Source organism: Furipterus horrens, unplaced genomic scaffold (assembly GCF_987537825.1).
Source record: "Furipterus horrens unplaced genomic scaffold, mFurHor1.1.pri manual_scaffold_2, whole genome shotgun sequence".
NCBI classification, from domain to species: Eukaryota; Metazoa; Chordata; class Mammalia; order Chiroptera; family Furipteridae; genus Furipterus; species Furipterus horrens.
This window is the reverse complement of record NW_028327172.1, coordinates 22113911-22137545: the sequence shown is the minus strand read 5'-3', so window position 1 is coordinate 22137545 and position 23635 is coordinate 22113911. Positions and strand designations below refer to the sequence as shown.

The 23635-nt window shown below is 39.8% G+C and overlaps 2 pseudogenes; both read left to right on the top strand.

Annotated features, from left to right (window-relative positions):
* Positions 1–1563: 1563 nt before the first annotated feature.
* Positions 1564–2293, top strand: LOC150018010 (peptidyl-prolyl cis-trans isomerase A pseudogene; annotated as a pseudogene).
* An 18563-nt stretch (positions 2294–20856) lies between these two features.
* On the top strand, positions 20857–22614 carry LOC150018009 (plasma protease C1 inhibitor pseudogene; annotated as a pseudogene).
* The last annotated feature ends 1021 nt before the right edge of the window (positions 22615–23635 follow it).

The following is a 23635-nucleotide window of genomic DNA, read 5'->3' as shown; positions in this document are numbered from 1 at the left end:
ACATCAAAACTCCAGAAAAAGAGCTGATCAGAACTCCAGAAAAAGAGCTAAACAAAAAGGAGATAAGCAATCTATCAGATGCAGAGTTCAAAACACTGGTTACAAGAATGCTCAAGGAAATGAATGAGGACCTCAGCAGCATAAAAAAATCCAGTCAGAAATGAAGGATACACTAATTGAAATAAAGAGCAATTAACAGGGAAACAACACTAAAGTGGATGAAGATGAGAATCAAATAAATGATTTGGAACATAAGGAAGCAGAAAACAACCAATCAGAACAAGAAGAAGAAAAAGGAATCCAAAAAAATGAGGATAGTCTAAGCAGCCTCCAGGACAACTTCAAGAGGTCCAACATTCGCATCAGAGGGGTACCAGAAGGAAAAGAGAAAGAGCAAAAAATTGGAAATCTGTTTGAAAAAATAATGAAAGAAAACTTCCCTAATTTGGTGAAGGAAATAGACATACAAGTCCAGGAAGCACAGAGAATCCCATACAAGATAGATTCAAAGAGGCCCACTCCAAGACACATCATAATTAAAATGTCAAATATTAAAGACAAAAAGAGAATCTTAAAAGCAGGAAGAGAAAAGCAGTTAGTTACCTATAGCGGAGTTCCATAAGACTGTCAGATGATTTCTCAAAAGAAACTTTTCAGGGTATAAGGGATTGGCAAGAAATATTCAAATTCATGAAAAGCAGGGACCTACAGCCAAGACTCTTCTACCCAGCGAGGCTATCATTTAGAATGGAAGGGCAGATAAAGAGCTTCCCAGACAAGAAAAAACTAAAGGAGTACATCATAACCAAACCATTATTATATGAAATGTTAAAAGGACTTACTTAAGAAAAAGATCACAACTATGACCAATAAAATGGCAGAAAATACAAATCTATCAATAATCCAATGTAAAATAATAAACTAAGCAAGAACAGAGACAGAATCACAGCTATAGAACATGCTTTGATGGCTGCCTGATGGGAAGGAGGATGTGGAGGAATGGGTGAAGAGGAAAGGGAATTAAGAGGTCCAAATAGGTAGTCACAGAATAGCCATGGGGATGTAAAGTACAGTATAGGAAATGGAGTAGGCAAAGAACTTATATGCATGACCCATGAACATAAACAATGGTGGGGGGATTACCTGAAGGACAGGGGATGCTGGGTGGAGGGGAGCAAAGGGGTAAAAAGGAGGACAATTGTAATAGCATAATCAATAAAATATAATTAAAAATAAATGAAACAAAAAATTTTCATTCATTCAACAAACATTTGTTCAACACTTCTACAGTCAAAATGTAATTAACAATGAAAAAAATAGAGATCTTGTCCTCAAGGAACTCTGGTAGAGAGATACAGATTCATAAAGATAATTATAATACAAGTGCAATGGCAGAGATTCGTAGAGAGTATTATGGTAGGAGAAAATGGGGTTTCTAATCCAGCAAAGGAAAATCCTGGATGGCTTGGGAAGGTCAGCAACTACATGGAGAAAGTGACTTCTGGGCTAAAAATCTTACAAGTTAAGAAGTTAGCAGCCTTATAGACACTGTCGCCGCCGCCGCCCTGGATATTCCCGCATCCAGCCATGGTCAACCCCACCGTGTTCTTCGACATCCCTGCCTACGGCGAGCCCTTGGGCCGCGTCTCCTTCGAGCTGTTTGCAGACAAAGTCCCAAAGACGGCAGAAAACTTTCGTGTTCTGAGCACCGGGGAGAAAGGATTTGGTTATAAAGGTTCCTGCTTTCACAGAATTATTCCGGGATTTATGTGCCAGGGTGGGGACTTCACATGCCACAATGGCACAGGCGGCAAGTCCATCTACAGGGAGAAATTCGATGATGAGAATTTCATCCTGAAGCACACAGGTCCTGGCATCTTGTCCATGGCGAATGCTGGACCCAACACAAACGGTTCCCAGTTCTTTATCTGCACAGCCAAGACCAAGTAGCTGGATGACAAGCATGCAGTCTTCGGCCAGGTGAAAGACGGCATGGGTGCTGTGACAGTCATGGAGCGCTATGGGTCCAGGAATGGCAAGACCAGCAAGAAGATTACCATTACTGACTGTGGACAACTCTAATACATTTGACGTGGGTTTTATCTTAACCACCAGACCATTCCTTCTGTAGCTCAGGAGAGCACCCCTTCACCCCTCTCTGCTTGGAATGTTCTGTAATCTTTGTGCTCTCGCCGCAGTTCATTGGGTTTCATATTTTCCTTACCCCTTCCAAGTCTAGCTGGATTGCAGAGTTAAGTTTATGATTATGAAATAAAAACTAAACAACAACAACAAAAAAAAAAAAGTTAGCAAACTGAAAAATTAGGTAAGGGTGTTTTAGAGGAGAAAAACAGCATAAGCATAGGCAGAAAAGGAAGAAACATCAGTTTAAATGAGGAACTAAAAACAGTTTGAGATTAAGTCTAACATAAAAGACTAGGAGAAGATGAGGCCCAAGAAGCAGGCAGGTCTTAGGGGTCTTCATTGCCACATTAAGGAGCTTAACTAATTAGTATGTATACATTCTGCTCTCTCATATAGAATACCTTCCTGTATCTTCTCTGTTCAAATATATTTTTTATATAAAGGTTTTATTTATTTATTTTTAGAGAGAATAAGGGAGGGAGAAAGTGAGGGAGAGAAACATCAAAGTGAGAAACATCCATCAGTTGTCTCTCATACGCGCCCTGACTGGGGACCGAATCTGCAACCCAGTCATGTGCCCTGACTGGGGATGGAACCCATGATTTTGTGGAATGATGCTCAACAGAACCACACTGGCCAGAACTAAACATATTTAAAAATCATATCAAATTCCATTTCCTCCGTGAAGTTTTCTTATGAATCTAGCTCACACCAATCTCTCCTTTTCTGAACTGTACTTGTAGTCTGTACCATATAATCAGCACTTTATTACGTACGTTGCCCCATTTTCTTATTGTCTATTACACATAATTTTGCACTTTTTACATCAATTTATAATGCATCCATAAATAATGTTATTTTTTTCACTAAGTCTTTCATGTTTGAAAATGTTTAATTAAGCTGTAGTGGAAAACATGCTTTGGAAACACGATACATATTTTATGAAATTACTATATATTATGTAAAATTATTAAAATACTGAGTGTCTTGAAAGAAAATATTTTATACTATTATGAGTAAAATATTCTCTATTCACAATAAAGTCTTTGTCAAAATTTCTCCTTGTTTTAAGAAAGGAAGTAGGAATTTCATATACAAATGTTAAAATTTAGAAATACTTAATTCTAAAAAATGAATGGCCTGATATGTGAGAAGGAAATGAGAGAACTGGAAATTCTCTTCATAGGGATTGTTATGGAACATGAAATAAACCATTAAAGGTATTATAAATTTAACTAATCTAAAGCAACATACTTTATGGCAAGTACGTAAGCACTAATTTGGGCCACCTTATAAATAAAATATAAGAAAATCCATTAAACATTTTTTAAAACTCTAATAACCTTTAACTAAACTCCAATTTTTTCCAAATATGAAACAAGAATAAATTGCCAAAATGTCATAATAAAGGCTGATTCTAACACAACTGGAAATTTATTGCTCATTGAACTTACATTAAAACTAAAAATTTTACCTGGCTGCTGTGGCTCAGTGAATTGAGTGTCGGGCTGCAAACCAAGTGTCACTGGTTCAATTCCCAGTCAGGGCACATGACTAGGTTGTACGCCAGGTCCCCAGTTGTGGTGCGCGTGAGAGGCAACCGCACATTGATGTTTCTCTCCCTCTCTTTCTCCTTTCCCCTCTCTCTAAAACCAGATAAATAGAATAAGATAAAAATATTTTTTAAAAAAGAAAAACCTGACTTGTAAGCTAAACAATCATGCTTTCAGATTTAAAAACAAAAAACTAAGAGTTTTAGTTTTATATGAAATTAATCAATGCCAGAGAATTTCATGAAGACTTTTTTTTTTTTTTTTTTTTCATGCTGTGCGGTTCATTTATAGGAAGTCTCCAGAAGTTTTTTTTTTTAATTGACAGAAAGTTTCCATGGGTCGTAAGAAAACTTAGAGTGCTGAATGACTTCCTGACATTCTCTATTATGTTGATATTAACAAGTAGACTAAATGAGCTATAAAAATTACACAAAAAGTTTACAATAAAGTTTTCACCTAAAATATGCCTATTACAACAAAAACACTTTTGCCTTTATTATCTACATAATAATTCCCAAAGTAAATTCTAAGAGGCACATGGTCACAAGGTACATCTCTAAAAACAGGTTCCCTGGTCAAATAAATATGGAAAATGCTGCGTACTAACTCCCCATCTTAGAGACATCAGTACCATCAGCATAGTTAAAAGCTGTTTAAAAACTTTAACCCAAAGTTCCAAAGTTTATATTGACCACTGAACACTTTCTTTAAAATATAATTCACAAAGCAAACTATTATTCTTGGGAACATGTGTTCCAAAAACTGTATTCTGGAAATTCTAATCTATAAACTGTTCTATATTCTCACTTTGCTAGTAGCCTGATTTATGAAAAACAATTGCCCAATAAGAAACACTGTCTTCCTTTAACTATTACCAGGACTGATAGAAGAATATTAACTTCATCAAAGATATTTACCGTTACATCAATCCCTTCCTTCAACCACAGCCTTATACATGTTTCCCTCTGTGTTCCATTAATACATGCTTCAAATAAAAAATAGGACCCAAGGTCTACTACAGCAAAACTGGGTCAAGATATCAATGTAAAATGTCTTGACCAGAATTATTTTTTAATGAAAGGTTAAGCAAGAAAACATAATAGTAGTAAAGGTAAATATTTCCTCATGTGTATTTTATTTAATCTGTATCGCTATATACATATATGTATATATATATGTACTGGCCAGCATGTAAAATGCATTTCCTTACACAGGCTGTAATCATAAAAACTTAAGAATGCTGTAACTTCAAAAAAGTTGGGTTAAACAGGTTTCTTTACTGCAGGACTTTTTAGATCCTTTAGTGAATTTCCAAGAGCATCTGTGACCACATGAACCTTTTTTTTATTGAAGCCTCTCACAGAACTAGTGTTTCTTGGAACACAATTTAGGAAACACTGCCTTTTGGAAACCATGAACCCTCAATTGTCTTGAGGCACATTATATAAAACGGATACTCAATTTTCACCTCTTTCCAAATATCCACAGATTTCTCATATTAACTGCTGGTTCGTCACTATCTGGTCAAATTTACAATGGCTTTAACCTGATTACCATGAAATCATAAACACCTGTGTTTCAATTCTGGCTCTATCACTTATTGGCTCTGCAGTTATCGGCCTTGCATTATTATTTATTCTCTTTCCCACACCTTCCTCATATGGTCAGAAAAGAATACTAGGCAGGAAGAGCAGGGAAAAAATAAAATTAATAGAAATAATTTTAAAAAAAGAATACTAGAAATACTTAAGTCACGGGTTTTGGGATTTGTTACTTAGGATTAAATGAGAAAATGCACATAAAAGAGTTCATTAGTCCAACACCTGGCATGCAATAAACATTCAACATATGATAGATTTCTATTACCATCAGAATAACACTTTTACAGCATCGGTAGCTATGAAATCCAGTCAAAGCTAAAGAAACTAAAAACACGATGCTGCCACCCAGTGGGCACTATGACACAAAAATTGGTAGCAAGTTCCGTATATTATTGTATGAAGCAGTACAAAAATTAAAATATTCTCAAATTACATTAGCACAATTTATAAATCATCAAAGTGGGAAAATATGGTGTTTTAAAATTCAATAACTACTTCAATACAACCTGGAAGCCAGAAAGGGTTACCACAAACACTCAAATTGACTAAAAAATGACTAAGAAGAAAACTATGAAGGAGAGCAGAAAAAATTCCACCCACATGGTATTTACCGGTTTTCCACTCGGACTGCTGTCTCAGTAGGCGTTTTTCCTTTAAGGTACAGAACAAACACAGCCGTAGACCCTTATCGCAACTAAGGCAAAACAGCAAAACATCAAAAGTTAAAGGATTTCATTAATCTAAGCATAAGATTCTTGGTGAAATCGTCACATTTTCTTTTTTAAATGGAGCATATCGATTACAGTGACCTTTACTGTACCTCACAGAAGTTGTGGGGGGTTTTGCTTGTTTGTTTGTTTACATTTTGATGGCAAGACCCTCCCCCTGCAAAAAGATTACCACTGGCTTTACTGCAGTGGTCCGAAACCAAATCCACACCATCTGCGAGGTTTGCCTGTATAAAGGCTCCTATAAATAAAAGCTTAAACAAAAGCCCTGAGAGTTATCGCTTCTTGTTTCCAAAAGCTAAGTACCAGATTAAAACGACAGGCATAATTTGAACCTACAACTCAGCTTTATCAGAATTAGCGAGACATTCCATTCCAGTTTGCTTGTGCAAGGCACCTTCAAAGGATTAAAATTACCATAATAAAGAAAACTGGAGACATTTTCCTCGGGAATTTACACACTTCCATCAACTGCGCATTGCTCTAGAAGAATTTCTGCATCATACTTCAAACGTTAAGTGAAGTAACGCCCGCCAAATAAAGTCCGGATTCACCATCCACAGTTCAAAAGGTCGCCAACTTGGAGCGCCAGGCTTGCTTGCAATTTTTCACAAAAATGACCAACATGATTGCTTTGTATTCGTGATCATGCAAACGTAAAATTTCAAAGCAAAACAAACAAAACTTGAGAAAGCAAATATAGAGACTGCATCAGTGCTTCTCTCTAATAAAAAGACAGGACCCACCTTACTAACCAGCAGCCTCAACGGCGATTCAGGAAAAGCCACTAGAAGCACAAGCAGAGAGTGAGGTCTGACGGTGATGGCTTCCCCCTCAGCAGGCGGGTGGAAGATTCTAGACACCGCCGGGAGACTCCTGGGCAAGCACACCTCTCAGCAGCCACAGTGAGGAAGGGGAAGGTCAGGCAACCACAAATGCAGGTTAAATCCTTAACTGAACCCTGAACGAAAAGATCAGGCCCGCTCCTAAACAACCCAACCTCGAGTGACTGACAGCTCACTTACCTCAGCGAAACGCCTCGAGCGCACACCTGGAAGTACTTCCGGTTCACTTTTACCCGCCCTAGGGTGTTTCCGGTTACCAGGCCTTAAGAGCCCTCGCTGAGAGTAGATGGGGAATCTCGCGCAGCTGGGGCAAAATGCGATTGACTATTTTTTAAGATAGAGGCTCCTGGAAAGCTTTCTGCAGGTTTGATGGTTTTCTTTGTTTAAGCAAACCTTTAACTGTCTTACATATCCATGTTTGTTTGTTTTTTAAATCTTTGGAAATATATTTTTTAAAAATCTAATGTGCTAGTTGTTGGGAGCAATGAGGACTGTGTGGATTAGTACAGAACAGAGAGACTTCTCTACTTATGTATACTTTTTCATGCTTGAATCATGCGAAAGTGTTATCCATGCAAAAAATTAAATGTTGATTTTTTTTTAAGTAAAATAATAAAGAGACACTGTAGCTGTCATCATAGTGATGGTCACACCTTTTCTAACACAAAATATAGAATGCAATATATTTCAGGTCTCCTACATAGTTTTGGCTGTGTTACCAGAATCTGAAATAATTGGTCCCTTTATTCAAAAGTTTAACCATATTTTCAAGTGAAAGTCTGTCCAGAACCCTCTTTTAACTCCCTGTCTTCTCTCACGTCTTTGCTCAAATGTCACCAAATTAGGAGAGCTTCCCTGACTAACATATATATATAGTAGTAATGCCCACATATCATACTCTACTTTTCAGATTTCGCTTTATTCTCCATAACACAATCAACATATAACATGATATATTTGTTTATTATCTATATCCTAGAACATAAGCTCCATGAAGGGTGAGACAACTTTTATTCACTCTTACATGCCAAATTCTAGCACAATGCCTAGCATTTAAATGACAAATAAATGAATGATGGAATATGACTTTTCACTTTGGTATATGCTAACTATAACAGCTATATTGCGATTATGACAGATTTATTGATAATTTACTTGTGTCAGACAATGAGTTAAGTGTTTTACATATATTTTCTTGTTTTAGTCTCACAACAACACTGTTGTTACATACCTTTTGCAAACTAGGAACCTAAGGTGTAGAGGGGTTAAAAAGTTGAACTTAATGACCTCTAATCCCCTTCTAATTCTACACAAATTTTTCAATGATTGGTAAATATAAAATAAACTAATTCCTAGAAGAGTTATCTAAAATAATTTCCAAAATTGTTTTGCCATTTCTCCTTTTCTAAAATATTCACTACAGATATTTGTAGTTCAATAGAAAACACCTTGGTTTCACTTGAAGTAGATATTTTAAAATAGGAGCTTAGTTTATCACAATAACTTCATCATTATGTTAACAAGAACAATAAAATTAAATGTATCCTTTAACCCCATAAGTTCACCTCTGAGATGACATTCCAAGGGAAATAACCAAGTGGAGACAGAAAGAAGAATAACAATTTGTACAGTACTAGTTACAGTAATGAAAATTTTAATCATCCTAAAGTTGTTGGATGTGTGAAAAACCACACAATGTATTAATAAAGTTAAACCTTTTATAATCTTTTTAAAATAAGTATACTGTTTTAATGTATTAAAATGTAATCTCAAATGAAAAGACAGGATCCAACAATGGGTACACAGATTTATTCGTCGTCGTCGTCGGCAGCCGTCCGTCTCGAGAGACGATGGCGTAGCTTCCTGAGAGTCTATCTGCACCGCCGAGAATGGCTGTGCAGTCCGATTCGGGAGTGACAATCCCTGCCGCACTTGGTACAGGTGAAGGCAGATGGCTGTTGTTGCTGCTGCTGACGCTGCTTCCGCCTCGATCTTTTCTGGACCGCCTCCTCCTTGCGTGCAGCCTCCGCGCGTGACGTACCTTGTCTGACCGCGAGCCTCCAGGCTAGGCGGTCGTCTGCTTGAACTTCCCATGTGTTGAGATTGATGGAGCATTGTGTCATGTCCTTTTTGCAGATGTCTTTGAACCGCAGTTTTGGGCGCCCTGTCATCCTCTTGCCTTCTGCTAGCTCGCCGTAGAGGAGGTCTTTGGGGATACGGCCTGCATCCATTCTTTTGACATGGCCGAGCCACCTGAGGCGTCTCTCGCTAAGAACTGCATGCAAACTGCTCATATTGGCTCGCTTCAGCACCTCGGTGTTGGGGACCTTATCCTGCCAGGCGACATGCAGGACGCGTCGCAGGCACCTCATGTGGAAGCTGTTGAGTTTCCTTTCGTGCCTTGCGTAGGTGGTCCACGTCTCGCTGCCATAGAGGAGAGTGCTGAGTACGCAGGCTTGGTAGATGCGCAGTCTGGTTTTCTCAGTGAGGCTGGAATTGTTCCACGCTCGCCGGTTCAGTCTGGCCATAACTGTGGCTGCCCTGGCGATTCTCCGGTTGACCTCCAAGTCGACTGACAGAGAGCTCGAGATGGTGGACCCGAGGTAAGTGAAGTCGTTGACAACCTCCAGGGTGTATCCGTCGATGGTGATGCATGGGGGAGTCCCCGTGCCTTGAGCCATAACATTCGTCTTCGTCAGGCTGATGGCTAGTCCGAACTCCTTGCATGCGTGGGAAAGGCAAGTGACTAGCTGCTGGAGTCCCTCTTCGGAGTGTGATGTCAAAGCTGCATCGTCGGCGAAGAGCATCTCACGGATGAGCACCTCTTTGACTTTGGTCTTGGCTCGTAGACGGGCCAGGTTGTAGAGCTTGCCATCGGATCTGGTGTGAATGAAGACACCCTCGCTGCAGTCCTTAAAGGCGTATTGGAGGAGCATGGAGAAGAAGATTCCGAACAGCGTAGGCGCGAGGACGCAGCCCTGCTTTACTCCGCTGCTGACTGGGAAGGCCTCAGAGGTTGCGCCGTTGTAGGACACCGTGCTGTGCATGTTGTCGTGAAAGGACATGACCACAGCAAGCAGATGTGGTGGACAGCCAATCTTCCGTAGCAAGCTGAAGAGTCCGCTTCGACTGACCAGATCAAACGCCTTCGTGAGGTCAATAAAGGCGAGGTAGAGTGGTTTATGCTGCTCATGACACTTCTCCTGCAGCTGGCGTAGGGAGAAGATCATGTCCACTGTTGATCGGCCAGCTCTGAAGCCACACTGGGACTCTGGGTAGACGCGGGAAGCAAGGGTCTGCAGGCGGGCAAGAGCGACCCGGGCGAATACTTTGCCGACCACGCTGAGGAGAGAGATGCCCCGGTAGTTGTTGCAGTCGCTGCGGTCTCCTTTGTTCTTGTACATGGTGATAATGTTGGCGTCTCTCATATCCTGGGGGATGTAACCTTCCTTCCAGCAGAGACAGAGTAGATGGTGGAGCGGCTGTAGCAGGACTGGTTTCCCGCTCTTTAGGATTTCTGGAGGGATTCCGTCGCTTCCTGGTGCTTTCCCGCAAGCGAGGCGGTCGATGGCTTTGCTGAGCTCTGCCGCAGTAGGTGGGGTGTCTAGCTCCTCCATGACTGGTAGGTCTGGGATGGCGTTAAGAGCAGTGTCTGTTACGGTGTTCTTCGTTGCGTACAGCTCGAGGTAGTGCTCGGTCCACCGCCGCATTTGCTGTTCCTGGTCAGTGATGACCTCACCTGTCTTGGACTTAAGGGGGGCGATCTTGGAGGGGATTGGGCCTGTTGCCTTCTTGATACCCTCATACATTCCTCGTGCGTTGCCTATATCGGCGGCTTCCTGAATGCTTCTGCACAGGTTTAGCCAATAGGTGTTGGCACAGTGGCGGGCGGTCTTCTGGACTTTGTTCCTGGCAGCCCGTAGAGCTTGAAGTGTACTGGGAGTGGGCGTGACCTTGTAAGCCAGAAGGGCCTTCCTCTTAGCCTCGATCACGGGTTCCATTTCTTCCCAGTGAGCCTCGTACCAGTCAGCGTTCTTCCGCTCTTTCTTCCCGTAAGCAATAATGGCGGAGTTGTATATGGCGTCGCGGAGACGTGGCCAATTGGATTCGATAATGTCATCTGCCGCCACTCCCTCGCCGAGTGCATCTTCCACCTTGTTGATGAATTGCTGGGTCTTAACTGGGTTGCTGGCACAACTGGTGTTGATGCGTGGGCGACCCTTCATCTTGGAGTGGTGCAACCTCTTCGGCATTATGCGCACCTTGCTTACCACGAGGGCATGGTCCGTGTCGCAGATTTATTAAAACTACTGTATAACTATGTCTTTGAATTCTGAGGAGGATCAGAGAAAATTTTATCATGATGTAACTTCATTTAAATTCATGGAATTCTTTTTTGATTGTGAAAGTATTTAATAAAATGTGATAAATTCTAATGTATTATTCATTGAAATTATAATTATGTAGACTTGCCTTAAGTCATAGTTGAACTTTTCTTTTATATTCAATGACAGCATCTATAAAATGACCATCCTTGTAGTTCCTCAAAGAATTGCAAATCACAATAAATTTGAAGGACTATTCTACTCCAATTATATAAGTACTATTTTTTGTTGTTGAATTATGATACCCAATGCCAATGAAGTATGTGGTTAAATTGGTAACTGGTGCCTTTATAATTGCTACAACCTTTTTGGAAAGCAGTATGGTAACACACAAGAAAAAACATAAAAATGTCGTTTTTTTCTCTCTATGGAATTTCAGCAAAGGAAATAACATGAGAAAAAATTATGTGTGCTAAGATATTTATCACAGTGGTATCTATAATAGAATAACATGGAAATAATCTAAATATCAAAACACGAGAAGACTGAATAAATTACAATGCACTAAAATGCCAATTTGATGATTACACAAAAAATAATAGGAAAATTGTTGTGAGGGAACAAACCTCTTTACAGTAATCATAACACTGTTATTGTCTAAAATTTGTATTTATAGTGTGATTGTCATAATTACTTAGTTACCTAATTATCATATAATTACTTAATGAACTATTCCTGGCTGGTTTGGTTCAGTGGATTGAGCGTCGGCCTGGGAGCTAAGTGTCGCTGATTCGATCTTCCAGTCAGGGCACATCAGAGAAGGAAAACTCTGACCCCAAAAAACCTCCGCTGCCTTGCGGCATACCTCTTCAGGGGAAAGGCTAAGGGAGTAAACCCCGACAGAAAATCCGGAGCCGGAGTCCCTAAGGCGGTTTGACGTTGTAGTCAACACCGGCAACTCCTGCGGCGCACCTGAAACCAAGCTGTATTGACTCCGTCTTTCCCTTGGACCCTTCAGCTGCGAAGAGAGGGGGGGTCTGCTGCATGGGCAACAGCAGACCCTCCATATCACCCTGCCCAGGCTCTGTAGCTTCAGCTTCACTGGAGAGGACACTCCAGCATCATCGCAAGATGTCGATTCAACACGGGAGGAGACAGATACCGTGTCACTCCCGAGTCGGACTGCACAACCATTCTCGGCGGTGCAGATAGACTCTTAAGAAGCTACACCATCGTCTCTCGAGACGGACGGCTGCCGATGCGATACTTAATGGACTCATACTGGAAACGATGCTACCTACTCCTCAAAATCTGTCAGTAATCTAATTCATGGTATAAATAAATTATGTGGGGAAGAGGTAAAAGAAAACCTGAAGACTAAAAGGGGAAATTCTACAGGAGGGCTTTATTCTACCCAGCTGACCCAGCCCAGGATTCTTTCTGGAAGCACCTGTAAAACTCCAAGAATCTAAGTGAGGATTCATTTTTAGCTAGACACCTAGCCCCAGGCAGAGATTTTTCTCTGAAGTACCTCACAGATAAAAGCCTTAATACCTCATTCTGTAAGGTATGTTGACTACCTTGTTTTTTTCTCTCTCAACACAAGAATTTTGATTCCCATAGCCAGATAGAAATTACCTGGTCCAGCTATATATGTCAAAATACCTAAAAGATATTTTAATAGAGCATAATAAGATGGAAATTATGTTTTTTAAATGTTTGTGTGTACAATGGCCTAAGAGTTATATCCTCAAAGTAAAAACAATGGTTAAGTCCTTTAATTTTTAAAAATATTTATTAAAAGTTGTTACATTTTATAGTACATTTTATTGAATGGATTGGCTACTTTGTCTTTGAATAAGTTAATAGAGACATGTCCTATCTAGAAATTAATAAACATATTAAAACTCTTTAGATTCCCTACACTTCTTCCATTTGCCTGAATATCCCTGTAGTTCTCCTTTCGGGCTTTTCCTTCTTAGCAACTCACCCCAACCAGAAGCACCCTTAGCTGTGGCACATGATGCTTCTTCTACCTTTACTGTCACTCTGCCTGCTCCCAAACACCTTCTTCTCTAAATTCCTGCTCACATGTTTCCTCTTTGAAATTTCATCAACCTTCCTCTCCCATCTAACAAATTAATCTTTCCTCCATGGTGCCATCACTGTATTCTACAAATCTTTTTTTTTTTTTTTTTTTCAGATTTAATGTGTTTTATTGATTAAAATATTACATTTGTGCCCCTTTCCCTTCCCTCTGCTCCCCTCCACCCGGTGGCCCCCTCCCTCCAGTTGTCCCCCCCTTTTAGATTATGTCCATTAGTTGTGCTTACAGTTCCTCCCAACCTCTCTCCGTCTATTCCATTCCCTCCTACCATGATCCCCAATTCCTATATCATCTCCCTCCCTCTCCCCACTCCCCCTCCCTGTTGGCCTCCCCCCACTATGTTTCCCTTACCCACAGTTCCTTTTCCATTCTCGTTGCCTGTTTCGTTTGCCTTTGTTTCATCTCCCTAGCTTCTGTTTTTTAAACCAGTCCCTTTAACTTCTCATATAACAGTGGTTTGGATCTAATGAACTCTTTCAGTTTTATTTTGTCCTGGAAACACTTTCTCTGTCCTTCTATTCTGAATGACAATTTCGCTGGATAGAGTATTCGTGGTTGTAGGTTTTGGATTTTCATTACTTTGAATATTTCTTGCCAGTCCCTTCTTGTCTGTAGGGTTTCCCTTGAGAAGTCAGCTGATAGTCTAATTGGGACCCCTTTGTACATAATTCTTTTCTTCTCTCTTGCTGCTTTTAAGATTCTCTCTTTATCTTTAATTTTTGACATTTTGATTATAATGTGTCTTGGAGTGGTTCTCCCTGGGTCCAGTCTCTTGGGAACTCTCCTTGCTTCCTGGATCTGCAAGTCTATTCCCTTCCCCAAGTCTGGGAAGTTCTCCTTTATTATATTTTCACTCAATTTTTCAAGTTCTAGTTCATCTTCCTCATTCTCTGGCAAACCAATGATTCTTATGTTGGGCCTTTTATAGCTGTCCCAGAGGTTTCTGATCCTCTCATTGTTGCTTCCCATTTCCTCTCGCTGCATTGGTTGACTGCTTGTTCCTTCTCCATATTCCAGTTTGCTGAAATGGACTCTGGATTCCTCACCATCTGTCTCGTATGTGGTTTTGTTCCTTTCGTTATGAAAGTTTTTCGCTTCTTTCATATCTTTTTCCTGCTCTTTTGTGAATTCTGTAAGCTACCTGATAACAATGGCCCAGAACTGAGCCTCTGACAGGTTTCTTATCTGTTCATCTGTCAGGTTCTCTATCTGCTGCCTGGTGAGTTGTGTTACCGGGATCTCTATAGTTGCCTGCCTCATTTTGACAGATGCGTTTTGTTTTCCTGGGCCGGCTGTCGGGGGCAGGGGGCAGTGCCTGCGTACGCGTCACAAATCAGCGACCGCCGGCGCCTGCCTGTCCGCGACCTATTTCGCAGCTCTGTGGTGCTTTCTGTGGGGGCGGGGGTCCAAGATGGATTCACACAGTTATTCAGCTAGGAGACCGGGATCCGTCCTCCCGCCCCCCTGGGCCTCACTGTTCAAGGCGATGCTGCGGCTGCTCCCCAGCGCCCGGAGTCGCGCAAGCCAGGGGCTTGATTGGAGTCGCGCACGCCAGGGGCTTGATTGCCTCCAGGATTTTTCGCCGCCCCGCCCCGCCGCTCCGCAAACAGCTTTGCCTTCTTTAACTCTTACCTGCCCAAATGGCACCGCTGGTTTATAACTTCATATGTTGGGCTTCCGTGTAGCTTTATTTTCTGGAATTTCTAGTTATCCTTTGTTTTAAAGTAGTTGTATTCCACTATAGTTGTAGAGGGAGACCTAGCGTGTCCGTCTAAGCCTCCATCTTGGCCGGAAGTCCTCTACAAATCTTTATTGTAGTATTTATCACACTCCACTGCAATTATTTGTAGTTTTTTTCTGCTAACAAATTATGAACTTTAGGACAAGGACTCTGCTCCTATTTACTTTTAAATTCCCAAAGGCCAGCACAGTGGATGGCACACACATAATGGTTAAGAACAAATGGCTTGATACGAATCCTGACTCTGCCATTCACTAGCTGATGATTTTGGACAAGTCGTTTGATTTCTCTGTGCCTCAAAATCCATGTCAGTAATATAGGAGTGATGATAGTACCTATCTCTAAGATATAAATATGATACATAAGGTACATGAAGTACATAGTACTGTGCCTGACAGGTAGTAAGCATTCAATATGTGATGACTGTTGTGACTGTTATTTTAAAGAACTCAAGTATTAATTAATTGAATGAATTAATGGATGACTGAGTTATATGTTATGTGTCTATCAGGCATTTAAATCCAAGCCCAGTTGTTTGGAAGTTCTTCCTCTCTGCACTCTCTTTTTCCTGTTAGCTCCGTCCTCATTGCCTCCTCTTAGTTAATCTGATGTAATTTTGCATATATACAAAGTAAAAGCTTTCCTCACTAGGAAGTGTGTGTTCTTTTTTATGACTAGATTGTTAAGTCTTTATTGTAGTGTGGAATCATTTTTACACTTGGCATAGATTAACTCCTCAGGATGTCTTAATCCAACTCTAGCCATAATTGTCAGAGAGTGAAAGTATGTCATTTTTACTTGATGTAGTTAAGGGAGTGAGCTTATTTACATGTCTCCCAAACTAGGTTCTCTGTAATCACAGTTTTCACATCATATATTAATAGGCCTGGAGCTACTTAAAATTTGTCATGAATAAGCACAATGACTCCCTGGGAGAATAACAGGAGATAATATCTACATTGAAGAACAATGTTATATGTATAAAGTAAATGAACAGGTTTCCACAGCCTACATAATGCTATAGTGAAACAAGCATTTAAAACTTGCTACAGTCATAGCACTTATCACATTTCATTATAGTTATTTGTTTCCGTATTTGTGAGAAGGGATTGTATCTTATTCATCTTGTATCTGCAACCTCAGCACAGTGCTTGGCACATGACATATATTAACTAAATATTTATAGATATATACGTAAATTTAAAGTCAAAGTTGCATATAACAAAGAGTTTCATCTAACAGTTGATAGTGCCACAAACTACTGTAGAAATCTCCCTAAAACTTGCTGGGTATGTTGGATTTTCACTGTGGTTTTTCAGTTTGGAATATAAGAATGTAACATGTCAATTAACTAATAAATTTTAGGTGTCAGTATTGAGATGATGGGTTAATCAACTGCAAAACATTATCTGGGATTTGTACTATATTTAGTACATACACTGTGCAAGAGGTTTTACTGTGAACTTACGACTTGTTGATTTTACTCAACAAGTTGATGTTATATATACACTACATAGGAGAAAAATAAAAACTTATTTATATTAGAAATTTTGCAGTAAATATATTCTTTCTAAGACTTTTATTTTTTTCCTAATATACAAGATTTTTGTTTCAACTTTCAATTCAAATCTTAATGAAAACAAGAAGACAAACTCAGCAGGTTTATGAACTTTATCTTCTTTGCCTCCTCAGCCAGATCCTCTTCCTAATCCCTTTACTTATTTTATGCTGTTATTATAAATAGCATTATGCTCTCAGTTTCAAGATAGAAACTTCAAAGTACCAGTGTTTTTCTCTTTCCTTCTCTGTTACTCCTCTCCTCCAAGTTGAAGGACTTACGGGTTTCACATGAAATAGGTGAAGGAAAATGAAACAGTAAATCCTGAGGTTTCGCCCTGGCTGGTGTGGTTCAGTGGATTGAGTGCCAGCCTGTGAACCAGAGGGTCGGTTCACATGCCTGGGTTGCGGGCTGGGTGCCCACTTGGGGGCGTGCGAGAGGCAACCACACATTGATGTTTCTCTCCCTCTCTTTCTCCCTCCCTTCCCCTTTCTCTAAAAATAAATAAATAAAGTCTTACAAAAAAATCCTGAGGTTTCTACTTGAGCAACTGGGTAGGTGGTGTAGCTGTTTAGTGAAGTGTAGAAGAAAGGAGGTCCAGTACTTTAGAGGTGAAAATGGTTATCAGGATCACTTTGGCTGCAAATAACAGAAAACTTTATCTCAAATTGCAAAGGTTAAAGTTTAAGATATTTGTGAGACATCCATATGGAAAGGTCAAAAAAAAAAAAAAAACTGGAAATAAGAGGCAGAGTTCAGGGAAGACCCTGACCAGTACATCTCAGTTGGTTGGGCATTGTTCCACAAAGTTAAGGGTCACCGGTTTGATTCCTGGTCAGGGCACATGCCTGGGTTGCTAGTTGAGTTCTTAACTGGGGCGTGTCCGAGAGGCAAGCGATCAATTTTTCTCTCTTACATAGATGTTTCCCTCCCTTTCTCTCTCCCTCCCTTCCTCTCTGTCTAAAAACAAATAAATAAAATATTTTTAAAATAATAAATAAATAAAAGTTTAGAGAAGGCTCTTAGATGGTGATATAAATTTGGGAATGAACAGCATAATTTGGGGATAGATTCGATTACCTAGGAAAAGAATGTAGAGAAGAGGGGCTTTGTGGGTTCTTATGAGAGTCAAATGAGATAATGAGTATAAAGCACTGGATACACAGTAAACATACATTATCTATTAGTCATATGTTAACCAATATCTCTGATGGCCAAATTTCAGCCACAGTAACATCACAATAAAAAAGATTATTTTGCATTATGCAAGCCTCCCAAATTCATGGATGATTGCCTAGTATGCTAACATTTATTGTTCTCTCTTTCTCTGATATAATTGTTTTATGGAATGTCTAATTAATGCACATTATCAATTATGTCTAATATCATATTCACAACCAATTTTCAAACACAGTAATTGTGCTTAATATCAAAGTACATTAACCATAATTAAACCTCATTTAATGACTCAAAAAGTTTTCCACCATCTTGCTATCTATCAGTCTTCATTAATATCACCAATTGTGATAATATTGGTTAGTATGATATGATACCATTCAGCTAGGGTAGAACATTTCTATTTTTAAAAAAGCGATAAAAAATAAAGTGATAGATGATCAAGGAGAAAGTTGTATACCAAAATATATAAAAGCAAGTTACAAACATCAATAAGTAATTGGTGGTCTTACATATATACAAAATTCTTCTTAACAAAAACTCACTCTACTGTATAAAGATTGTTCTAACAAACAATTCTTAGTGATTATTCCACTTAAGTTTGTGAACCACTGACTGATTACTACTGTGGGTTTTGGTTTTGGGGGGTGTCTTTTTGGCAGCCCACTTCCACATCCACTCCTTGGTACTTGGGATACCCTCCCTGCATTCTGTGGCCTCCCCTGTTCTACTAATCTTTTCAGTGTCAGTTCAAGCTCCACTCTTCTGGGGAAGCCTCTCCACATCCCAGCCCCAGATCTCTCCCTCCCACCACAGTCCTCAACCCTTTGCTTCTCCCGCTTTCACTGAGAGCTGCTGTGGTATTAGTAACCTTCTGTTGTTGACATAAGTACCATCCAACCCTGTAAAGAATTTTTATAAGAGTTTTATTCGAGCCCAAACTGACAATACTTTCCAGGAAGCCAGATCTCAAATGTTCCCTAATTACTACTGTTTAAATAACTATTCTCATACCTGGCTATCACAGCTTCAGATCATCCCTTTTGTTTTTTCTGAAATTCTATTTACAATAACAACTTCTAATCCTAATTTGTCTGCATCAAAAGACAAATGCCAGTATATTAGTCAAGATATGGGAGACTCCAGTTGTGGTTTATTAAGTCTTGTGCTTTACTTTTCAGTGATTCTCTTTGTTTTGGCCTCCTCTGGTGTTGGCTCCATTCTCACATTGAGAGCAAGAAAGCTTTCAGTTATAAGCATCATATCCAGGTACAACAGCATAAAGAAGAAGAAATGGGTCATGTTGCCTTCGCAACTGCTTAGAAGGAAGAAAAATCTTTTCCAGAAGCCTCCAAGCAGACAGCCCTCCTTGGCTTAAACTCACTCACATGCTTATCTTAAACCAATCACTGATGAGTGAAATGAGATGAACCTCTTATTGAATATTAATGAATCACTTAATAATTTGGTTCATCTGTTGCAATTCTTTTGTCAAATCAATTTCATAAGGGAACAGATAATATTGAATTTTTACACTTTTTAACTTAAGAACTAAATATTGAGCTTTGTATATTGCCATCAAATTGCATACACCATGTTGTCATGCAAGAAATACTGTCCATTAATGGATTATCCTAGATATTATATTGTGACATAATGCCATAGATTCTTTATATATGAAGATTAGACGTCTAATTATGATTGACTATCTTTAATTCAAGTATAACATTAAAGTCATGTGACTATTTTGTAGGTAATTCACTATCTTATCAAATTAAGATACTATTTCTAGTATCTCTTCTCTTCATGGTCATAAATTTTTTAAAATAACTAGAACAGCTTAAAACACAAGAAAGGATCAGGGGATTAGAATTAACTCTATCTTCACATTAACAGCCAATTGCCTCAGGTTGGAGGCTTTTGTTTAGGGCTTCAAATACTGAACTATTCCTCTGTTCAATAGGCCAAGTGTTTTCCCAGATACTTGGATGGGTATATGGGGTAGGTTGCCCTGAACCTTCCACACACTCTCTTCCCTCTTATTTCTGTCATACTATGGTTAAAGATTTAGTTAATAACCTCAAAAATGAGGTTTGCTTAAGCTTTATCTGTATTGATTACCTTTAAAGAATGAAGCAGGGATATTCCTCACTGAGTATTTACATTGAGATAAAAAAAAAAAAAGAGAGACCCCACTTACTCTAAAGTGTGTAATGGAATGTTCATCACTACCCTTTACACCCTTCTTTTTCCAAAATTGATTGTAGAGGGGGTGGGGAATGGGCAAAAAAGGTGATGGAGTATAAGAGATACAAACTTCTAGTTTTAAAATAAGCCACAAGGATGAAGTTTACAACACAGGGAATATAATCAATTATATTGTGATAACTTTGCATGGTGATAGTTAATAGACTTGTGGTGATCATGTTGTAAAGTGCATAAGTGTTGAATCACTATGTTGTACACTTGAAACTAAAATAATATTGTATACCACTATACTTTAATTTTAAAAAATTGTTTTTAACTAGTTGTAGGATATAGATACAACACTTACACATTACTCCCTGCCTCAAACTAAAGGATAAAGGAGTGGATACAGAGGAAAACTATCTTAAGAGAAGAAAAAAATCATCAGGAAGAAAATAGTCTATCCTTGTAATCCTTGATATACTAACTCAGACCTACAGAACCTTATATATGAGAGAAGATGCTTCCATTATTCAACCAGAGTAGTCAGCTTCTCTCAATACTCTGTCCCAAATTTAAAGTTAGAAAATAAGATAGCTACTTAGGAAATTGGTTCAAGTTCCCCTCTGATTCTCTTCAGTTGTTAACATAGACTTATCTTCAACATCTTGTTTTATTCTGTTCATGTTAATGCTATTTAAACTTTTATATGATGTTCAAAAATATGTAATACCATTTATATACTTAAAGCCTGCTTACAAACTTTGCAAGGACACAGACTCCCTTCATTTCAATCACAGTAAATCCCTCTGACATTAATAAGAATTCCACATAAGTAGGAAAAGGATGAAAGAGCTCTTAAAACTTATACTGCTATAAAGTATACTCCAATGCTCATTGGGCCCCTTTATTCACAGAGTTCAGTAAGTCAAATCAAGTGTAAGAAACTGTATCCAAAATGTAAATCTAAGTTAAAAAAAAAAAAAACAAGGCCAACTTGAGGCAATTTTCTGAAGAAAATTCCTAAGTTCAGATTTATCCAACAAATTGATATTCTGGCCAAATGTAGTTTGAAACATCTTTATTAAGTCAGTTAAAAAAAAACTCACAGTGGAATTGGGGTGGGCCTCCTGGGCCCAGGGCTCAAAGCTGGCTCCAAAGCTGTCTGGCTCCACAGTCATTGCCCAGATGGCTGACCCCGCTGACCCTCCTGCTGGTGCTGCTAGATAGGAATAGAGCCTCCTCAAATCTAAATGATATCAGCAACAGCCCCACCAATCCAGAGTCAACTGCCCGGGAAAAGTGAAGGAAACATCTGAGAGAAAAATATCCCTGAAAATCAATCCATTCAACACACCACAGGCTCTTCCACCATGCTGACAACCAACTCAACCATCCTAAGAGCCAACAGCACTTTGCAACCTGCCTCCCAGCCTTGCATCCAGTCAACTGCTCAACTCATCCAACCAATTACCAAGCCTACCACAGGGTCCCTCTGCCCAGGGCCTGTCCCTTACTGCCCTGACTTGAGAATTCTTCTGCAAAGACCATGTTGCTGGAGACTTTGAAAGATTTCTCCACAAAGCTCTACCACGCCTTGTTTGTTGTGAATAAGACCAAGACCAACATGGCTTTGTCTCCTTTCAGCATCACCAGCCTGCTCACTCAGGTCCTGCTTGGGGCTGAGGACAGCACCAGGAAAAACCTGGAGACTGTCCTCTCCTCCTCCAAGAAATCTGCCCACATCCACCAGGCCCTGAAGGCCTTCCCTTCCAAAGACTCATCTCGACCTCTCAGATCTTCCACAATCCAGACCTGGCCATATGGGGTGCCTGTGTGAATGGCTGTCAAAATCTGTATGGCTGCCCCAGAGTCCTGGGAAATGACAGCAATGAGAAGACCAACCATAAGATCAGTAGCTGCTAGATGGCCTGTCTCTGACACTCACCTTGTCCTCCTCTACACAATCTACCTAAGTGCCAAGTGGAAGACAACATTTGATCACACACAAAAACTAAGAGGGAGCCCTTTCACTTCAAATCCTCTGTGATGAAAGTGTCCATGATGACCCACGAGAATTACCCGGTGGCCCATTTCACAGGCCTGACATTGAAGGCCAAGGTGGGACAACAGCCACTCTCTCCCACAGCCTGAGTGTGGTGATCCTGATGCCCCCAAACATTAAATACAGTCTCGAAGACATGGAGCAGGCTCTCAGCCCCTCTGTCTTCAAGGCCACCATGGGGAAGCTGTAGATGGCCAAGTGCTAGCCCACTCTCCCGATGAGGCCTTACATCAAAGTCAAAAGCAACCAGGACGTGCTGGCAGTCATAGAGAAACTGGAATTTTTTTGTCTTTTCTTGTCAACCCAACCTATGCGGGCTGACAGAGAACCTGGATCTTCAGGTTTTTGTGAAGTAATAATTATAGCAGTGAATGTAAAGTATGCTCACGTGTCAACATCTGTGCCTACTGTGAACACAGCACTAGACAGAACTGGAGCTGACCAAGACCTGGGTACAGTCAGCTGCAGCCTCGGGTATCTCTGTGGCCTGCACTTTGCTGATATTTGAAGTATAGCAGCCATTCTGGGACCAGCAGCCCATTTCCCTATCTTTACTGGGTGGATGTATGGCCCCAGGGCCTGAGGCCTGGTCAGGCTAAGGCAAGCCCTACCCTTCAAGCCTCTGCTCACCCAGGTGCAGCCCTGCTGCCGCCTGTCCGGACTTGCCCCCAGCCACCTACACCTCCAGTGTCCTCTGTCCTCCACCTGAAGGAGTCCCTCAGTGTCTGGCAAAGGCACCTGCTTCTAGCATCCCTTCCCTTTTATTCTCCAAACCACTTTTTGCAGCTTTCTCTTGTTCAAGTTCACTAGACTCTACAAATAAAACCTGGCAGACAATGAAAAGAATAAAATAAAAACTATTTCACAAGACCTAGTAAGTCTTGGACAGTCTTGGAAAAAACTATAATATTATTTTTTAGTTAATTTTTACATCTTTATGCCTCTCTTCCTTCTCTGAATCAGCTCTGAATCATTAAGGGCTATTCTGTAGGGACTCACTGGAGCTGACCACAGGCTCTAGGACTATACTCAGTATAACATTAAAGAATTTTAAAGCTGGAATGACATAAAATTCTTAACTCCAACTATAGTTCTGAAGGTTGAGGAATCACAAGGCTAGAAAATTCTAATTCTTCTCCCAAAGTCAAATAAGCTAACGCTGATTCCAAAACTGTGGTTCATTTTGTGGCCTACTTGGGGTCTAGGACTCATTTTTGGAAAGTCCTCTTTTTTTGTTATGAAGTAGCAAACTAATTTCACCCCAGATAATAACAGTGTTTAATATTGCCATATGTGAACTTCCTACTATTCAGAAATTGGTTGCATTTTTGTACACCAGGAATGAGCTATCAGGAAGGGAAACTAAGAAAATAATCCCATTTACAATTGCAAAAACAAACAAACAAACAAAAAACTGGGAATAAAGTTAACCAAGAAAGTAAAAGACCTATACACAGAAAATTATAAGATACTGAAGAAAGAAAGTAAAGAAGATACAAATAAATGGAAACATATACTGTGCTTATGGATAGAAAGAATGACATCATTAAAATGTCCATACTACTCAAAGCAATATAAAGATTTAATGCAATTCCTACCAAAAT